The sequence below is a fragment of the Ranitomeya variabilis genome, chromosome 4 (genome assembly GCF_051348905.1).
Source record: "Ranitomeya variabilis isolate aRanVar5 chromosome 4, aRanVar5.hap1, whole genome shotgun sequence".
Classification (NCBI taxonomy): domain Eukaryota; kingdom Metazoa; phylum Chordata; class Amphibia; order Anura; family Dendrobatidae; genus Ranitomeya; species Ranitomeya variabilis.
Window position 1 is genome coordinate 313,069,507 of NC_135235.1, and position 19,205 is coordinate 313,088,711.

The 19,205-nt window shown below is 42.3% G+C and overlaps 1 long non-coding RNA gene across 2 annotated transcripts; it reads left to right on the forward strand.

Moving 5' to 3' along the window:
* The first annotated feature begins 12,763 nt into the window (after positions 1-12,763).
* Positions 12,764-17,606, forward strand: LOC143764638 (uncharacterized). Of its 2 annotated transcripts, none has more exons than XR_013213244.1 (2): positions 12,764-12,838; positions 14,558-17,606. It is a non-coding gene; the product is annotated as an uncharacterized LOC143764638 (long non-coding RNA). The 2 variants fall into 2 exon arrangements; XR_013213245.1 differs by lacking the exon at positions 12,764-12,838 and adding an exon at positions 14,223-14,359.
* Positions 17,607-19,205: the final 1,599 nt, after the last annotated feature.

Sequence of the window (19,205 nt, forward strand, 5' to 3'; positions counted from 1 at the left end):
TGCATGCATCATCACCATCATGTTCAGTTCCCCGTCCCTTACCATGTGCCTTGCCCATTTTAAATGGAGGACAATATTTTCCACATTCTCTACAAATAGCTGAATTTAGACCAACTTATATGTGATCCGTGTGACAGAAAACCACAGTTTTAAATAGATGGACTGTAAGTAACTTTTTTAACAGCAAACTGGTGTCAATAACTTTGCAAACACACTGCAACTAGATTTAAATGGAGGGCAGAAATGGCAGAATTTTGAGCGCATTTACATGTGATCCGTGTGACGGACAAACCACAGTTTTAAATAGCTGGCCTGTAGGTAACTATTTTTAACAGCAAACGGGTGTCAATAACTTTGCTAACACACTGCAACAAAATTTAAATGGAGGTAAGAAATGGCAGAATTTTGAGCGCACTTATATGTGATCCATGTGACAGACAAATCACAGTTTTAAATAGATGGATTGTTAGCACTTTAATATGGAAAGGTGTGACTGTACTCTGCAGTGCCAACAAGCAAATGGAGCAGAAAAAAGGTATTCTCTGGATTGCTTTTTAAGCAAATAATCAAAATTAAGATCCGAAAAAAAAATTATTCCTGGTCCCTGATACCTGGGGCTATGACTAGAAATATCTGTAAAAACAGCAGCAGCGGACCGAACTGGAATGAACCCTCTTGCTACATGCACTGCAGTCTGCCACATACACAGCCAGCCTGCCTGGCACTGATATTTATGCAGCTGGATTAGTCCTTAGAAGGACTGTTAGTTGAGAAGGATATGTGTATAATATATTGTGGTATACCTACGCTAACTAAGAAATAAACAAATCTCTCCCTAGCTCAGCATCACCTCTCCCTACACTACCTGATTCCAGAGTAGACTGTGTCGAGCATGGCGGTGCCAGGTCTGATATAGACCTAATGACACTGTGCGGCCAGCCAATCACTGTAATGCCACAACCAACATAGTTGTGGCATTACAGTGTGGGGCAGACAATCCCTGCATGTTCATTGGCTCTCTAAAGAGCGCAAAACATGCAGGGTAGGGACCCAAGCTCCCTCCAAGCAACCCCAGAAATACTCGGCGAGCTCTTAGCTTCTCGAGCAGAGAGATGCTTGGGCGAGTACCGAGTAGTGGCGAGCATGCTCGCTCATCACTAGTAGTTACAAGTGATGAGCGAACGTGCTTGACACTACTCTTTACTCGCCCGAGTATCAGTGTACTCGGTGTACTCGCCGAACACTGAACATTTCCGGAATTACTCGGCGGGAACTGGTGTCTCCACCCAGCATTTTTGGCGGACTTCCTAATCATGCTTCAGGGATTGTCTGCCAGGTTATGAAATGCTGCAGCCATCTTTGTTGTGGTCGTGCAGTGATTGGCTTGGCCACACAGCATCATCACGAGTATAAGAGACCTGGCGCCTCCTTGCTCGCCACATTCAGCTCCAGATTAAGCAAATGTAGGGAGAGCTGCTGACGAGATAGGGTCAGAATCGTGCTTTTAATACTTAGTGTAGGTCTGCAACTGTTAATTTCACATCTCCTGATAAACCAACAGTCCTTTTTAGGGCTAATTCATGGGTCCCGAGATTGCAGTGCTAGGTAGGCAGGGCACAGCATATCCACATCAGTGCAAGGCCTGCAAGCACTGTATGTGTGTACATAGCTCCCACTGCATTCCTCACAAAGCTCCATAACTGTCTGCTGCTGCTTATTTACTATATACCTAGCTGAAGTTTTCTTTTTTTTTTTTCAAAAAATCACCAAAAAACAAAAAAAAAATTATACAGTCTGTTATGTCAGACTGAGTCTTGGTGTATCTGTTTTTGAAAAATCGTATCTCCGCAGGCATACGTAGCATAGTTCTGTGTGCTAGCCTTGTGCCACTCTTTTTTTTTTGTTTTAAATTCACCAAAAAGCAAAAAACACATTAATACAATCTGTTAAGTCAGACTGAGTCCTTGTGTATCTGTTTTGGAAAAATCGTATTTCCGCAGGCATACATAACATATTTCTATGTGCTATCGCTCTTCATTTTTTTTGGGTTAAATTCACCAAAAAGCAAAAAATGCATTAATACAGTCTGCTAAGTCAGACTGAGTCCTGGTGTATCTGTTTTTGAAAAATCGTATTTCCGCAGGCATACGTAGCATAGCTCTGAGTGCTAGCCTTGAGTCACTCTTTTTTTTGTTTTAAATGCACCAAAAAGCAAAAAAAAAAAATGTAATACAGTCTGTTATGTCAGGCTGAGGCCTGGTGTTTCTGTGTTTGAAAAATTGTAGCTTTGCAGGCATACTGATCAGATATAATTTTGCTCCAAATAAATACATTTGTGTTGAGCTTTTGAAATAGTGCACTAGTCCATTTAACCCCTTAAGCCCCGAGGGTGGTTTGCACGTTAATGACCGGGCCAATTTTTACAATTCTGACCACTGTCCCTTTATGAGGTTATAACTCTGGAACGCTTCAACGGATCTTGGCGATTCTGACATTGTTTTCTCGTGACATATTGTACTTCATGTTAGTGGTAAAATTTCTTCGATATAACTTGCGTTTATTTGTGAAAAAAACGAATATTTGGCGAAAATTTTGAAAATTTCGCAATTTTCCAACTTTGAATTTTTATGCCCTTAAATCACAGACATATGTCACACAAAATACTTAATAAATAACATTTCCCACATGTCTACTTTACATCAGCACAATTTTGGAACCAAAATTTTTTTTTGTGACGGAGTTATAAGGGTTAAAAGTTGACCAGCAATTTCTCATTTTTACAACACCATTTTTTTTTAGGGACCACATCTCATTTGAAGTCATTTTGACGGGTCTATATGATAGAAAATACCCAAGTGTGACACCATTCTAAAAACTGCACCCCTCAAGGTACTCAAAACCACTTTCAAGAAGTTTATTAACCCTTCAGGTGTTTCACAGGAATTTTTGGAATGTTTAAATAAAAATGAACATTTAACTTTTTTTCACACAAAATTTATTTCAGCTCCAATTTGTTTTATTTTACCAAGGGTAACAGGAGAAAGTAGACCCCAAAAGTTGTTGTACAATTTGTCCTGAGTACGCTGATACCCCATATGTGGGGGTAAACCACAGTTTGGGCGCATGGCAGAGCTTGGAAGCAAAGGAGCGCCATTTGACTTTTCAATGCAAAATTGACTGGAATTGAGATGGGACGCCATGTTGCATTTGGAGAGCCCCTGATGTGCCTAAACATTGAAACCCCCCACAAGTGACACCATTTTGGAAAGTAGACCCCCTAAGGAACTTATCTAGATGTGTGGTGAGCACTTTGACCCAACAAGTGCTTTACAGAAGTTTATAATGCAGAGCCGTAAAAATAAAAAATCATATTTTTTCACAAAAATTATCTTTTCACCCCCAATTTTTTATTTTCCCAAGGGTGAGAGAAGAAATTGGACCCCAAAAATTGTTGTGCAATTTGTCCTGAGTACGCTGATACCCCATATGTGGGTGTAAACCATTGTTTGGGCGCAGGGCAGAGCTCGGAAGGGAAGGAGCGCCATTTGACTTTTCAATGCAAAATTGACTGGAATTGAGATGGGACGCCATGTTGCATTTAGAGAGCCCTTGATGTGCCTAAACATTGAAACCCCTAACAAGTGACACCATTTTGGAAAGTAGACCCCCTAAGGAACTTATCTAGATGTGTGGTGAGCACTTTGACCCAACAAGTGCTTTACAGAAGTTTATAATGCAGAGCCGTAAAAATAAAAAATCATATTTTTTCACAAAAATTATCTTTTCACCCCCAATTTTTTATTTTCCCAAGGGTGAGAGAAGAAATTGGACCCCAAAAATTGTTGTGCAATTTGTCCTGAGTACGCTGATACCCCATATGTGGGTGTAAACCATTGTTTGGGCGCAGGGCAGAGCTCGGAAGGGAAGGAGCGCCATTTGACTTTTCAATGCAAAATTGACTGGAATTGAGATGGGACGCCATGTTGCATTTAGAGAGCCCTTGATGTGCCTAAACATTGAAACCCCTAACAAGTGACACCATTTTGGAAAGTAGACCCCCTAAGGAACTTATCTAGATGTGTGGTGAGCACTTTGACCCAACAAGTGCTTTACAGAAGTTTATAATGCAGAGCCGTAAAAATAAAAAATCATATTTTTTCACAAAAATGATCTTTTCACCCCCAATTTTTTATTTTCCCAAGGGTAAGAGAAGAAATTGGACCCCAAAAATTGTTGTGCAATTTGTCCTGAGTACACTGATACCCCATATGTGGGTGTAAACCATTGTTTGGGCGCAGGGCAGAGCTCAGAAGGGAAGGAGCGCCATTTGACTTTTCAATGCAAAATTGACTGGAATTGAGATGGGACGCCATGTTGCGTTTGGAGAGCCCCTAATGTGCCTAAACATTGAAACCCCCCACGAGTGACACCATTTTGGAAAGTAGACCCCTTAAGGAACTTATCTAGATGTGTGTTGAGCACTTTGACCCAACAAGTGCTTCACAGAAGTTTATAATGCAGAGCCGTAAAAATAAAAAATCATATTTTTTCACAAAAATGATCTTTTCACCCCCATTTTTTTATTTCCCCAAGGGTAAGAGAAGAAATTAGACCACAAAAGTTGTTGTGCAATTTGTCCTGAGTATGACAATACCCCATATGTGGGTGTAAACCATTGTTTGGGCGCATAGCAGAGCTCAGAAGGGAAGAAGCGCTATTTTACTTTTCAATGCAAAATTGACTGGAATTAAGATGGGATGCCATGTTGCGTTTGGAGAGCCCCTGATGTGCCTAAACATTAAACCCCCCCACAAGTGACACCATTTTGGAAAGTAGACCCCCTAAGGAACTTATCTAGATGTGTTTTGAGAGCTTTGAACCCCCAAGTGTTTCACTACAGTTTATAACGCAGAGCCGTGAAAATAAAAATTATTTTTTTTTTTCACAAAAATGATTTTTTAGCCCCCAGTTTTGTATTTTCACAAGGGTATCAGGATAAATTGGACCCCAAAAGTTGTTGTCCAATTTGTCTGGAGTACGCTGATACCCCATTTGTGGGGGGGGATCACTGTTTGGGCGCATGACAGAGCTCGGAAGGGAAGGAGCGCCATTTGGAATGCAGACTTAAATGGATTGGTCTGCAGGCGTCACGTTGCATTTGCAGAGCCCCTGATGTACCCAAACAGTACAAACCCCCCACAAGTGACCCCATATTGGAAACTAGACCCCCCAAGGAACTTATCTAGATGTGTTGTGAGAACTTTGAACCCCCAAGTGTTTCACTACAGTTTATAACGCAGAGCCGTGAAAATAAAAATTATTTTTCTTTTTCACAAAAATGATTTTTTAGCCCCCAGTTTTGTATTTTCACAAGGGTATCAGGATAAATTGGACCCTAAAAGTTGTTGTCCAATTTGTCCTGAGTACGCTGATACCCCCTATGTGGGGGGGAACCACTGTTTGGGCGCATGACAGAGCTCGGAAGGGAAGGAGCGCCATTTGGAATGCAGACTTAAATGGATTGGTCTGCAGGCGTCACGTTGCATTTGCAGAGCCCCTGATGTACCCAAATAGTACAAACCCCCCCACAAGTGACCCCATATTGGAAACTAGACCTCCCAAGGAACTTATCTAGATGTGTTGTGAGAACTTTGAACCCCCAAGTGTTTCACTACAGTTTACAACGCAGAGCCGTGAAAATAAAACATATTTTTTTTCCCACAAAAATGATTTTTAGCCCCCCAAATTTTTATTTTCCCAAGGATAACAAGAGAACTTGGACCCCAGAAGTTGTTGTTCAATTTGTCCCTAGTACGCTGATACCCCATATGTTGGGGTAAACCCCTTTTTGGACGCACGGGAGAGCTCGGAAGGGAAGGAGCACTGTTTTACTTTTTCAACGCAGAATTGGCTGGAATTGAGATTGGACGCCATGTCGCGTTTGGAGAGCCCCTGATGTGCCTGAACAGTGGAAACTCCCCAATTCTACCTGAAACCCTACCCCTAACCGTTTACTGAACATTTTCTGACAGTCATAAGTGCCACGTATATAAGTGCCACGTATATAAGTGCCACGTATATAAGTGCCACGTATATAAGTGCCACGTATATAAGTGCCACGTATTTAAGTGCCACATATTTAAGTGCCACGTATTTAAGTGCCACGTATTTAAGTGCCACATATTTAAGTGCCACGTATTTAAGTGCCACAATATTTCAGTGCCACGTATTTCAGTGCCACGTATTTCAGTGCCACGTATTTCAGGCACTGAAAAATACGTGGCACGTAAATACTTCAGTGCCACGATATTTCAGTGCCACGATATTTCAGTGCCACGTATTTCAGTGCCACGTATTTCAGGCACTGAAAAATACGTGGCACGTAAATACGTGGCACGTAAATACGTGGCACTTAAATACGTGGCACTTAAATACGTGGCACTTAAATACGTGGCACTTAAATACGTGGCACTTAAATACGTGGCACTTAAATACGTGGCACTTATATACGTGGCCACTGAAATATCGTGGCACTTATATACGTATATACGTATATAAACGTATATTTCAGTGCCACGTATTTCAGTGCCACGTATTTCAGGTTAGGGGTAGGGTTAGGGGTAGGGTTAGGGTTTTTTGTTTTTTTCTTGTTTTCTTGTGTTTTTCTATAAAAACGCATGCGTTTTACCGCGTTTACATGCATTTTTTCACACATGCGGTTTTTTTAAAAAACGCATGCAGATAAAAACGCAAGTGTGAAACCAGACTAAAAGACGCTTTTTATAGCAAAAACGTTTTTGCGTCTCCACATTTTGAGACCTATAATTTTTCCACATTTTGGTCCACAGAGTCATGTGAGGTCTTGTTTTTTGCGGGACGAGTTGACGTTTTTATTGGTAACATTTTCGGACACGTGACCATTTTTTATCACTTTTTATTCCGATTTTTGTGAGGCAGAATAACCAAAAACCAGCTATTCATGAATTTCTTTTGGGAGAGGCGTTTATACCGTTCTGCGCTTGGTAAAATTGATAAAGCAGTTTTATTCGTCGGGTCAGTACGATTACAGCGATACCTCATTTATATCATTTTTTTATGTTTTGACGCTTTTATATGATAAAAACCATTTTATAGAAAAAATAATTATTTTGGCATCGCTTTATTCTGAGGACTATAACTTTTTTTTTTTTTGCTGATGATGCTGTATGGCGGCTCGTTTTTTGCGGGACAAGATGACGTTTTCAGCGGTAACATGGTTATTTATATCCGTCTTTTTGATCGCGTGTTATTCCACTTTTTGTTCGGCGGTATGGTAATAAAGCGTTGTTTTTTGCCTCGTTTTTTTTTTTTTTTTCTTACGGTGTTTACTGAAGGGGTTAACTAGTGGGCCAGTTTTATAGGTTGGGTCGTTACGGACGCGGCGATACTAAATATGTGTACTTTTATTGTTTTTGTTTGTTTTTTTTAGATAAAGAAATGTATTTATGGGAATAATATTTTTTTTTTATTATTATTTATTTAGGAATTATTATTTTTTTTTTTTACACATGTGGAAATTTTTTTTTTTACTTTTTTACTTTGTCCCAGGGGGGGACATCACAGATCGCAGATCTGATAGTGTGCACAGCACTCTATCAGATCTGCGATCATACTTTCATCGGAGCAGGCTGCAGCTTTCATCTGCAGCCTGCTCCGACCCGGAAGTGCTCCCTGCAGGACCCGGATACAGCCCCTCGGCCATTTTGGATCCGGGGCCTGCAGGTAGAAGACATTCGGTACGAGGTGAGTACATCACCTTGTACCGATCGTCTCAGGGAAGCCCGCAGGGAGCCCCCTCCCTGCGCGATGCTTCCCTGTACCGCCGGTAAACCGCGATCATGTTTGATCGCGGTGTGCCGGGGGTTAATGTGCCGGGGGCGGTCCGTGACCGCTCCTGGCACATAGTGCCAGATGTCAGCTGCGATATGCAGCCGACACCCGGCCGCGATCGGCCGCGCTCCCCCCGTGAGCGCGGCCGATCGCGTATGACGTACTATACCGTCACCGGGAATTAAGGCCCACCCCACCTCGACGGTATAGTACGTCATATGGGATTAAGGGGTTAAAATGGTCAAGGCAAGGGGCAAGGGATGAGGAAGTGGATGTGATGCTGATGGTGCATGCAGAGGACAAGGCCGTGGCTAAGGTGAAAGTGGGCCATAACAAAGACCCACATCTTCTCGCTCAACCTTCCTGTCCCAGTTTCTAGGGGACCACGGCACACCACTATTGAAGCCAGGGCAGTGTGAAATGGTTGTTGGTTGGATAGCGGATAATGCTTCCAGTCACTTAGCCACCACCACCATGTTTTCCACACGGTCAAGTCTGAATGGCCGTGAGTGTGGCCCAGATATGCCTCATCCTGATCCTCCTTCCTCCCACCATGCCGAGTGCCCTGAGACAACTGATCCCACACTTGGACACTCCGAAGAGCTGTTCAGTTTTCCCTTTCAAGATTCTGGACTCTCGGCCAAACAAATTGAAGTGGGGACAGATGAGATCACATGTAGCGATGCCCAAAGCTATGAGCAGCCACGATAACATGAAGGCGATGGTGGCAAAGTGTCACAAGAGGTGGACAATGATGAGACACAATTGTCAGAAGAAAGTCAAGAGGAGGAGCAGGGTGCTGACGTGGAAGACGAGGTGATTGATGACATAGTAACTGACCAAACCTGGCAGGAGGACATGCAGAGCGAGGACAGCAGTACACATGGGGAAGGAGGCATATCACCCCAACAGGCAGGAAGAAGCAGTGTGGTGGCCACAGACAGAAGGCATGCATCCATTCCACGTAACACCAACATGAGGGAAGTTGCCATTCCAACTGTTAGATCTTCCCGAGTCTGGTTATTTTTTAAAGGCTCTGCCGATAACCTTAAACAGGCCATTTGCAGCACCTGCCATGTCCACATCAGCAGGGGTAGCATAACTACCAGCCTGACCACCACCAGTTGAGACAGGGCCATGTCCACCATTGAGAAGCATCGCCTCTACAAAATGAATGATTCTGCAATTCTCACAATTGCCACTGGGGCTTTTTTTAGACTCATTCTTCCAGTCCTTTCAGGCAGAGTTTTTAGAAGGCTCCTTATCACCACAGGCAGGATTACAATGTCAGGTAACTCCTCTATACGCAGCTGAAAACACAGGATCCGCTAATCACAAAAGGTGATGTCACACCTGACCCTGACCCCCTGCTTTCGCAATGACATTTGCACAATAGATAGTGTATGGCTCACACTATTGTTGCTAATGTACAGGTGCTTCTCACAAAATTAGAAATTAGTTCTTCAATACAAAAAGTGAAACTCCTATATTATATAGCGTCATTACAAACAGAGTGATCTATTTCAAGTGTTTATTTCTGTTAATGTTGGTGATTATGGCTTATAGCCAATGAAAACCCGAGAGTCATTATCTCAGTAAATTAGAATACTTTATAACACCAGCTTGAAAAATGATTTTAACATCCGAAATGTTGGCCTACTGAAATGTATGTTCAGTAAATGCACTCAATACTTTGTCGGGGCTCCTTTTGCATCAATTACTGCATCAGTGCGGCGTGGCATGGAGGCGATCAGCCTGTGGCACTGCTGAGGTGTTATGGAAGCCCAGGTTGCTTTGTAAGCAGCCTTCAGTTCGTCTGCATTGTTGGGTCTGGTGTCTCTCATCTTCCTCTTGACAATACCCCATAGATTCTATATGGGGTTAAGGTCAGGCGAGTTTGAAATATATATCACTCTGTTTGTAATTACTCTACACCATGTTCCAAATCATTATGCAAATATTTTTTTAGGCTTTTCTTTAATGTTCGGTGCAAATGACAGTCAGTCTAAAAAAGTAAAAGTCATCACCCGTTAGAGTATACATCGAATCTTATTGAAGAAACCTCCCAATGATAACAGTATAATCTCCAAAATGAATAAAAACTCAAAATGCACTGTTCCAAATTATTAGGCACAGTAGAGTTTCTAAACATCTGATATGTTTTAAAAAACTGAAAATCCTCATTTGTTGAACTTGCAGCATTAGGAGGTCATATTCACTGAACAGAAAAGCTATTTAACTCCAAAACATCCTAACAGCCCAAGTTGCATGTTAACATAGGAAGCCTTCTTTGATATCACCTTTACAATTTATGCATCCATTGAACTTGTGAGTTTTTGGAGAGTTTCTGCTTGTATTTCTTTGCATGAAGTCAGAATAGCCTCCCAGAGCTGCTGTTTTGATGTGAGCTGCCTCCCACCCTCATAGAACTTTTTCTTGATGATACTCCAAAGGTTCTCTATAGGGTTGAGGTCAGGGGAAGATGGTGGCCACACCATGAGTTTATCTCCTTTTATGCCCATAGCAGCCAATGACTCAGAGGTATTCTTTGCAGCATGAGATGGTGCATGGTCATGCATAAAGATGATTTATCTCCTGAAGGCATGTTTCTGCTTTTTATACCATGGAAGAAAGTTGTCATTCAGAAACTTTATATAGTTTGCAGAGGTTATTTTCACACTTTCAGGAACCTTAAAGTGCCCTACCAGCTGTTTCCCCATGATTCCGGCCCAAAATATGACTCACCACCTCCTTGCTGACGTTGCAGCCTTGTTGGGACATGGAGGCCATCCACCAACCATCGACTGCTCCACCCATCTAGGCCATCCAGGGTTGCTCGACACTCATATGTAAACAAGACCATTTAAAAATTAGTCTTCATGTATGTCTGGGCCCACTGCAACCGTTTCTGCTTGTGAACACTGTTTAGGGGTGGCCGAATAGTAGGTTTATGCACCACAGAAAGCCTTTGAAGGATCCTACACCTTGAGGTTCGAGGGACTCCAGAGGCACCAGCAGCTTCAAATATCTGTTTACTGGTTTGTAATGGCTTTTTAGCAGCTGTTCTGTTAATCCGATGAACTTGCCTGGCAGAAACCTTCCTCATTCTGCCTTTATCAGCACAAAGACATCTGTGATTAGAATCAGCCACAAATCTCTTAGCAGTACGATGATCACATTTAAGTTTTTGGGAAATATCTAATGTTTTCATCCCTTGACCAAGGCATTGCACTATTTGATGCTTTTCGACAGCAGAGAGATCCTTTTTCTTTCCCATGTTACTTGATAACTGTGGCCCTTTTAATATTGTGGAACATCATTTTTGAGTAGTTTTCCTTTAATTAGAATCACCTGGTTAACTAATTATCACATGTGTTTAAGATTGATTTCAGTGATCCATTGAGCCCTGAAACAATACCATCCATGAGTTTATTTGAAAAACAAAACAATTAAATCTTTATGACACTTACATCCAATTTGCATAAAAATTTGGAACACGGTGTATATAATATCTGAGTTTCACTTTTTGCATTGAAGAACTGAAATAAATTAACTTTTTGTTGGTATTCTAATTTTGAGAGAAGCACCTGTACATGTGCTATTACCTGAAACAATAGGAAATTAGAATCTATAATGCCCCAGTGGCCAGTGTGAGTATTGCAACGTTTATATTTTTATTTTTAATACAGATTGTGATGTGTAAAAAAAATGCAAAAAATATAAGAAAACACATTTAACAGAAAAAAACTGATTTAAACAATTGATCATTTTCTGATGATAGCTTCACTTTAATATACGTGCAGATAAGGAATTCAAACAAATAGCAGCGAATCTACTGTTTATACCTTTGAGACTAGGCTGTTCAGTTACTAGATTTACCTTTATGTCCCGCCAGTCCTGGAGGTCCCTGAAGTCCCGGATGTCCAGGGGTCCATGGGCATCAGCTTAGAATAGCCAATTTGTCTGATTCCCCAACATCCAACAGTTTTACATCTGTTGGGAAATAAGAAATACTTGTCACATGTTCTATTACTGGTAGAGGATGTCTAGTTTATAAAACCTATTTTCACATACTCATTTATACTAATAAAAGAGTAAAATGAATATTCACTCCTTTCCACGCTCATGGGGGCGTGGGGAAGCGTGAATATTCATTTCTATTTAACAGGCTCCTGTCTCCAGCTGCTACTCCGCTGGCACCGGGCAGGCCCCCCTGACTGAGGGGCCCCATAGCAGCTGGGTGTGCCACTACTAGCGACACACCACTGGCTGGGGCTCCTGGAGCAGCGGGGGGCCCTGGGCTAGTGTTGGCCCTGTATGCCAGCAGGTGTAAGTGCCAGGGTTCACAGGAGAATCCTATTGATTTCTGAACTCTTCCTGAGTTAAAACATTAGTATTGTTGTTTCTAAATGTTTATGAACTTGTTTTCTTTGCGTTATTTGAGGTCTGAAAGCACTGTTTTTTTATTTTGACCATTTTTCTTTGTCAGAAAAAAAATACAAAAATTATTGCTTGGAAATTCAGAGACATGTTGTCAGAAGTTTACAGAATAAATGAACAATTTACATTTTACTCAAAAATATACTTATAAAAAGAAAAATCAGACAAACTGAACATTTTGCAGTGGTCTCTTAATTTTTGCCAGAGCTGTATACAGTATATATATATATAATGAGTGTGTGCTCCTGTAGTTAGATTTCCTCTCTGTGGTAGAAAGATAACTACTGTTGCTTTGGATGATTACCATTGGCCCTTCATTTTCTGTTCCGTTGCTTCCCAATACCCTGTTCACAAAATCAAAGTATGTCATTGTGTGGGAAAGGGTTAAACAGGCAGTTTGGATGACATCACAAAGCAATAGACATCACAGACATCAGATGACATCACAATTGGCATAGAATGTGCAAAGTGCAACCCCTGAGCCATCTTGTTTCATTAGAGCCTGACAGCCTGAAGGAAACCAGTCCAGGTAGGGGACTCTCCACTTACGACCTCACTCACAAATTGTATCGATGGGGGTTAGTAGTGGGATTCAGAATAGCATCATTCACCTGAAAATCTTAGCAAAACTCGCTGTATCATGTGTCCTGTAATTGTTTTAATGATTCTAAGGTTTTAAAAAATTTATTGACCAGATTTTAAGTAAAATATGAACATTTTGGTTCTTTCTTAAGCCAGTGTGAGCCCGGCCTAACAGGGGTTACCAATCTGGACAACCCCTTCCCTAAATGAGGACTTGCTGGAGATCTACTGATCATGTGGTCTTGAAGACCCTCACCAATCGGCTGGTTTTCCCTCTGTGACACCCATGTGCTCTAATAAAAGCATATAGAGAGGGGTGGGCCAGGGGAGACAACTCCACTTGGTTCCATTTTTGGGTAGCTTTGCTATTAACGTTGTGAAAACATTGTCATAACATAAATGTAATTGCAGACTGCTCCAGGTCTCCATTATCCGCTCCCTTGGTCCTGTTGGATCAGGGGTGACTGGGAACTGACGGTTTATCGTGATCAGGAATGGCAGTATGGCGTCCTGTGTTTTCCTTTAGTTCATAGAACAGTAGGTGACACGGATTAGAATAAAAGGGTGGAAATGTTTAGGTTTTAACGTGTATCATGACTCAATTAATAATGAAATGTAGAAATATACTCAGCACACTCCAAGATGTCTGATGCAAAAAGAGGGGGTGTGGACTTGCGGTGGACACCGTGTCCTTTACTCCTGGATCTCCTACTGGCGTGATCGGCTAGTTTAGCCCTCTAGTAATGAGCTCTTCCTGAGTCATCTCCTGTGCTCGACCGGCTAACGTCAGCCCTCTAATTGTAAGCAGCTTACCCTGTTCCACTCCATTACCTAATGCAAAATTCTCTGAAAAATACGGGTGTACAATATACGCCCTTGTCTTAAAACAATAGAGCACACTGATGAAGGTCTTTGCAGACCGAAACGTTTGTGAATGTGAATACTGTATGTATTAAACACCCCCTCTTTTTGCATCAGACATCTTGGAGTGTGCTGAGTATATTTCTACCTTATGTTAAAGGTCTGGGCACCTACTTTCATGCACCTCCACCCTGGGCTGTGCTGAACATTTACTCTACTGCATCAATTAATAATGAGGCTGGTGGTTATTTGCGGCCTTTGATTTTGTTTTATTAATTCTACTCTTGATGTTAGAAACTTGATACATAACCCACCAGTGACAGTTATTATGACATCACAGGGGACATCACATCACAGGGGACATGACATCACGGGGGACATGACATCACGGGGCACATGACATCATGGGGCACATGACAACATGGGGACATCACATCACAGGGGACATGACATCACAGGGCACATGACATCACAGGGCACATGACATCACAGGGGTCATGACATCATAGATATCACATGACATCACAATTGGTACAGAATGTATACCGTTATTATCCTGAACCACCTTGTGTCCCCAGAGGCAGCAGCTTGAGGAAGACAAGTCCTGGTAGGTAGCTGCTCACTTAACACTAAGGCCCCTTTCACACGTTGTGTAGCTGTGAGGTGTTTGTGGTGAAGTTTAGAACTGCTCCATTTACCCCTAAAAAATCTCAGCAAACATCTCTGAGTGACGTGTTCTCTCTTGTGTATCAGAATGATTCCTTAAACAGGATCTGCCATTTAATGCTCTTTTTTGTAATGATAGGTGTTATGTCTCATCTAGTTCAGATGAGCAGCTGTAACGAAGCACGGACAGATGACGGTGGCACAGCAGGAAGGCTGAGCAGAAGCAATGGAGAACGTAGTAGCCTGATGGCAGCAGGAGGACCAGAACTGGAACCACAGGATATTATGAGCAGAATTGATGAAACGGCAACTGGCGTAATAGAGTTACAGACTCTGATCAAACTCAGATCAGAGTGCCATTAGTTTTTCTCGGACATGGAGTGGGGAAAAAAAGGTTTCTCCATTCTGTCAGTCTGTGAAAATCGGATCACACTCAGATGTCATCCAAGTGGGGTCCAATTTTTTCACGGGCCCATAGACTTGCATTGCTAATTTTGATCTGACACTGGGATCAAAATCGGACTTGCCTGCGATTTTTTTCCGTGGACCACTGGGTCTGAGGAAAAAATCTGACATTTGCACAGCCCCATATAATATGATAGGTATGAGTGCTATCCATCAATACCAGGGATAGCATTCAGATGACAAAATTGGTCATGTGCACGAGGCCTTATGTGGAGTTGATCAGTGGACGTCTGGATCCTGAGAAACCCACTGATCGCTCCAAACAGCTGCTCTATGGCATGCTGAACAACACACAGAAGCACAGAGCTCTGCCTGAGCGGGCTCATATCTATGTACAGGCTCGATAGAAAGTCTATTCGTCTGTATTCTACTCGGCGCGCAGGCTTATAGAATTGCAGAAATACACATAAACACACATATATATTTATTTTTCTCAAATAGCGCCATTAATTCCACAACACTATGTATACATACTATGTGCATAAATAAATTAAATATATATATATATATATATATATATAAATATATTTATACATATATATTTATATTTATGCTCTCCAATTTTCACAGTTTGGAATGGAGAAACTTTTTTGTCCCCCTCTCCACCTCCGAGAAAAACTGATGCCACTCTGATCACACTCTGATCAAAGCCTGATCTGAGTCTGCAACTCTATTATATGTATTTTGTGGACTATAAGCCGCACCTGACCATAAGATGCACCTCAATTTTTGGGATGGAAAATAGGAAGAAAAACATTTTTAAATAACATGAGTTATGGTTTAATGGTAGCTTGCCGGGGGGCGGTGTCACAGGAGGCAGGGTCAATGCTTCAGGACGCCGGCAGCGTTAAGAGTAGGGCGATGGTCTCCCATATTGTTTGCATCGGTGAGTGGAGTCCCCTTTCCAATTGATTTCCTTGTTGTAGCCTTCGGGAAAGTTGCTGCAGGAGGTGGCGCATGCACGCATTGGAATCTTGGGAGACAAGATCTTGAAAGACGAGATCTCGTCTCCCGAGATCTCAATCTCACATGCGCCACCTCCTGCAGCCATTTTTTCAAAGCTCACTGCAGGGAAATCAATGGAAAAGGAGTCTCCGCTCACCAGCGCCGACATCTTATGAGAGCCCAGGGACAGCAGCATCGGCCCACTCCTGCTTCCTCCGCCAGCCTCCTGAAGCAACGACCCTGCCTCCTGTGACCCCGCTCCACCTCAGCCGCCACTCCGGTAAGCTACCTTCAGATTATAAAACAAACCCTCATTTTCCTCCAAAATTTGGAGGGACAAAATGTGTGTTTAATAATCCGAAAAATACGGTATGCCTGCAGAAGCAGGTGGTTGCTTGGTGTATGGTCAAGTGTCAAGTTTGCGCCTTTAAAGCCGACCTTGCATAGACGTTTAGAAGCCTTACGGTCCATTAAATTTCCCTATGTGCAGCTGATTCCCACTGGTAGACTCAAGTTCAGCTGTTCAATGAACGATGTGTAATGAATCATTCAGTGTGCAATATTCTCTCCAGCACATGCCCTATTACACAGGATGATGTACCACCAACAGCGATGATCTTTTTGTGAGGCACAAAAGATCATTTCACCTGACGAACGAGCGTTTTGCTCATTCATGGGATGATCGGCAGTCTATTTAGATGGCACAATTATTGTGAACGAGCGTCCCTAAGAAACACTTGTTTGCAATAATCGTGCAGTGTAAATGCACCCTTGGCAGCAGAATGTCTATTGCTAATTAGATCAGCAAAGTATTCATAGAATTAGATTGTAAACTTCTAGGAGCAGGGTGTAGATTAGTCTGTATGCTTTCATCAGCATGTCTATTGTATATTAGATTGTAAACTAGGAGCAGGGAGTAGATTAGGTTATAAACTCTCAGGGGCAGCCTGTATATTGTATATTAGATTGTAAGCTCTTTTAATGTTACACGAATAAATGTTTCAACTTTTATTTCCTGGTTGGATGTGCCGACATATGTCCTCTGGTCATTTCTGTATCACGGTAATGACCAGCGGGTGCGGCATCCACCAGCATGTCTCTAGCCTAAACTGAAGATCCCAAGCTGTCAACCTGGTGAGCTCCTATACTTCCCTCTTTCATTATTCTATATGCTCTCAACTGCATGTATATTGCATATTAGATTGTAAGCTCCGAGGAGCAAGGTGTATATTGTATATTAGATTGTAAGCTCTGAAGAGCAGGATGTATATTGTATATTAGATTGTAAGCTCTGAAGAGCAGGGTGTATATTGTACATTAGATTGTAAGCTCCTAGGAGCAGGGTGTATATTGTACATTAGATTGTAAGCTCCTAGGAGCAGATTGTATATTAGATTGTAAGCTCTTAGGAGCAAGGCGTATTTATCTTTTCACTTCCAAATCTCCTGAGCTTATAATAATACATGCAGATATACAGCAATATGCAGCAGGCAGATGTGATCCAGGGAAATATCCGATTGCCACAACTGGGGTCAGGAAGGAATTTTTTTCCCCCCCTGAGGCAGAACTCTCCGGGGGGTTTCTTCGCCTTCCTCTGGATCTTTTGGTCCAGTGGCTCTCAGCCAGTCCTCAATGCCCACAGCTAGTTCTGTGGTCCGTATAGGGCCTGACCTGAGAGTCACTGTGATCATGGTTTAATTTCTTAATGGGCCAGTAATATTTTTATTACAGTGTTGCTTATTGCTATTCCAATTAAAAAAAAAATAGAAAAAATAAAAGTGTCATGGAAGTTTTTGTGTATTCACTTTCTTTTTACACTGTTACAGTGATGGGAGTGATCATCGCTACCCTCAGTACTAAGTACCCTAAGTACAAGTAGGACCAGGAATTATGGGGGGCACCGTTTACAGAAGGCAGACCATATATATCTCCACCCATTGTGGTATCATAATGTCATCTCCTGTCCTAAGTGACATTAAAAGTGTTACGGAGGCAGGGCCCTAAAATAGTATATGTCCTATACAATAAACTACCCGATAGAAGACTGAAGACTGGGACACAGAGCTGCAGAATACAAGAGACACAAGCAGTGTCGGACTGGGGTGCCAAGGGCCCACTAGTAACCAACTCCAGGGCCCCTACATGCACATGTGACACTATCCTCAATCACAAATTTATATAACAATGATCTGGGTAGATTATTCATTATGTACAAGGGCAGCATCTTATTCATGTAACAAAGTATATTATGCCAAGTGCTGCTCATATAAGAAGGTGGTGGCCCATTCTTGCACAATGACCAGAGGCGTAGCTAGGGTTTTGGTTCACGGGGGGCGACGCTTCTGAGTGGGCCCCTAAACAGGTAACCTTGACTACAACTCGGTGACGCACCCTAATAGTGGAGAGGAACCTCAGCAGATAACCCCGCTGTTACTGAAAATAATCTCTATATAAAGGCCAATATTGATATTACCGCCATATGGTCTGGCCCAGACCGACATGACAACTTCTTCCAGCCAAGACTCGGCTGCAGAGACACATTTCACTTCTCATATTTTTAGCACTGTACTCAATGGGGCATGAGACTACATACCCACATTTTACCACCTATAAAGTAATAATGCTGTGTGTGCCCTTTTAACAGTCACAATAACGTTAATTCCCATATAGCAATAAGTGCCCACTTAACATTTAATAATGTCCCAAATCTTCCCCCAGTACAGCTCCCCTATACATAGTATGATGCTCTCTTATACACAGTCTAATGCTAATATACTATAATGCACCAGACAATCCTTAATACAGTCCTACAATCCTGAATATAGTATAATGCACCCCCATAGGCAGCCTCTTTAGTATAATGCAGCCCCATAAAAAATAAATACAATACTTACCTTTCCTCCTGGTTCCTCCGCTGCTCTGAGCGCCCATACATCTCCGGACCGCAGGCGCCGAGTAGTGACATCATCGCGACTACCCTGTCAGTGTCGGCGTCAGTGACCTCAGATGCTGAGAGGGGGATGGTGAGAGAGGGAGCATAACGCTTCTTCTCTCATCAATGCAGTCAGCTGTATCAGCATCTAGCCGATACAGTTACAGTGATGTAGCTATAGGTGGACTCCCTCAGAGCATGGTGCCTGGGGCGAACGCCCCCTCTGCCCCCCGGTAGCTACGCTACTGACAGTGACCTACCGGAGGATTTTCCTGTTCGCTGTGGTCCAGTCAAAGCCTGGGTATAATATATGTAATGTATGTAAATTTAATACTTACTATTTGTGGTGGAGATCTGCCCAGCTACATACTGTAGGGACAGACATAGTTAAAGCTTGGGATTGTCACATAGTGAGAGGGGAAGCCCTAGTAAAAAAGAACTACTT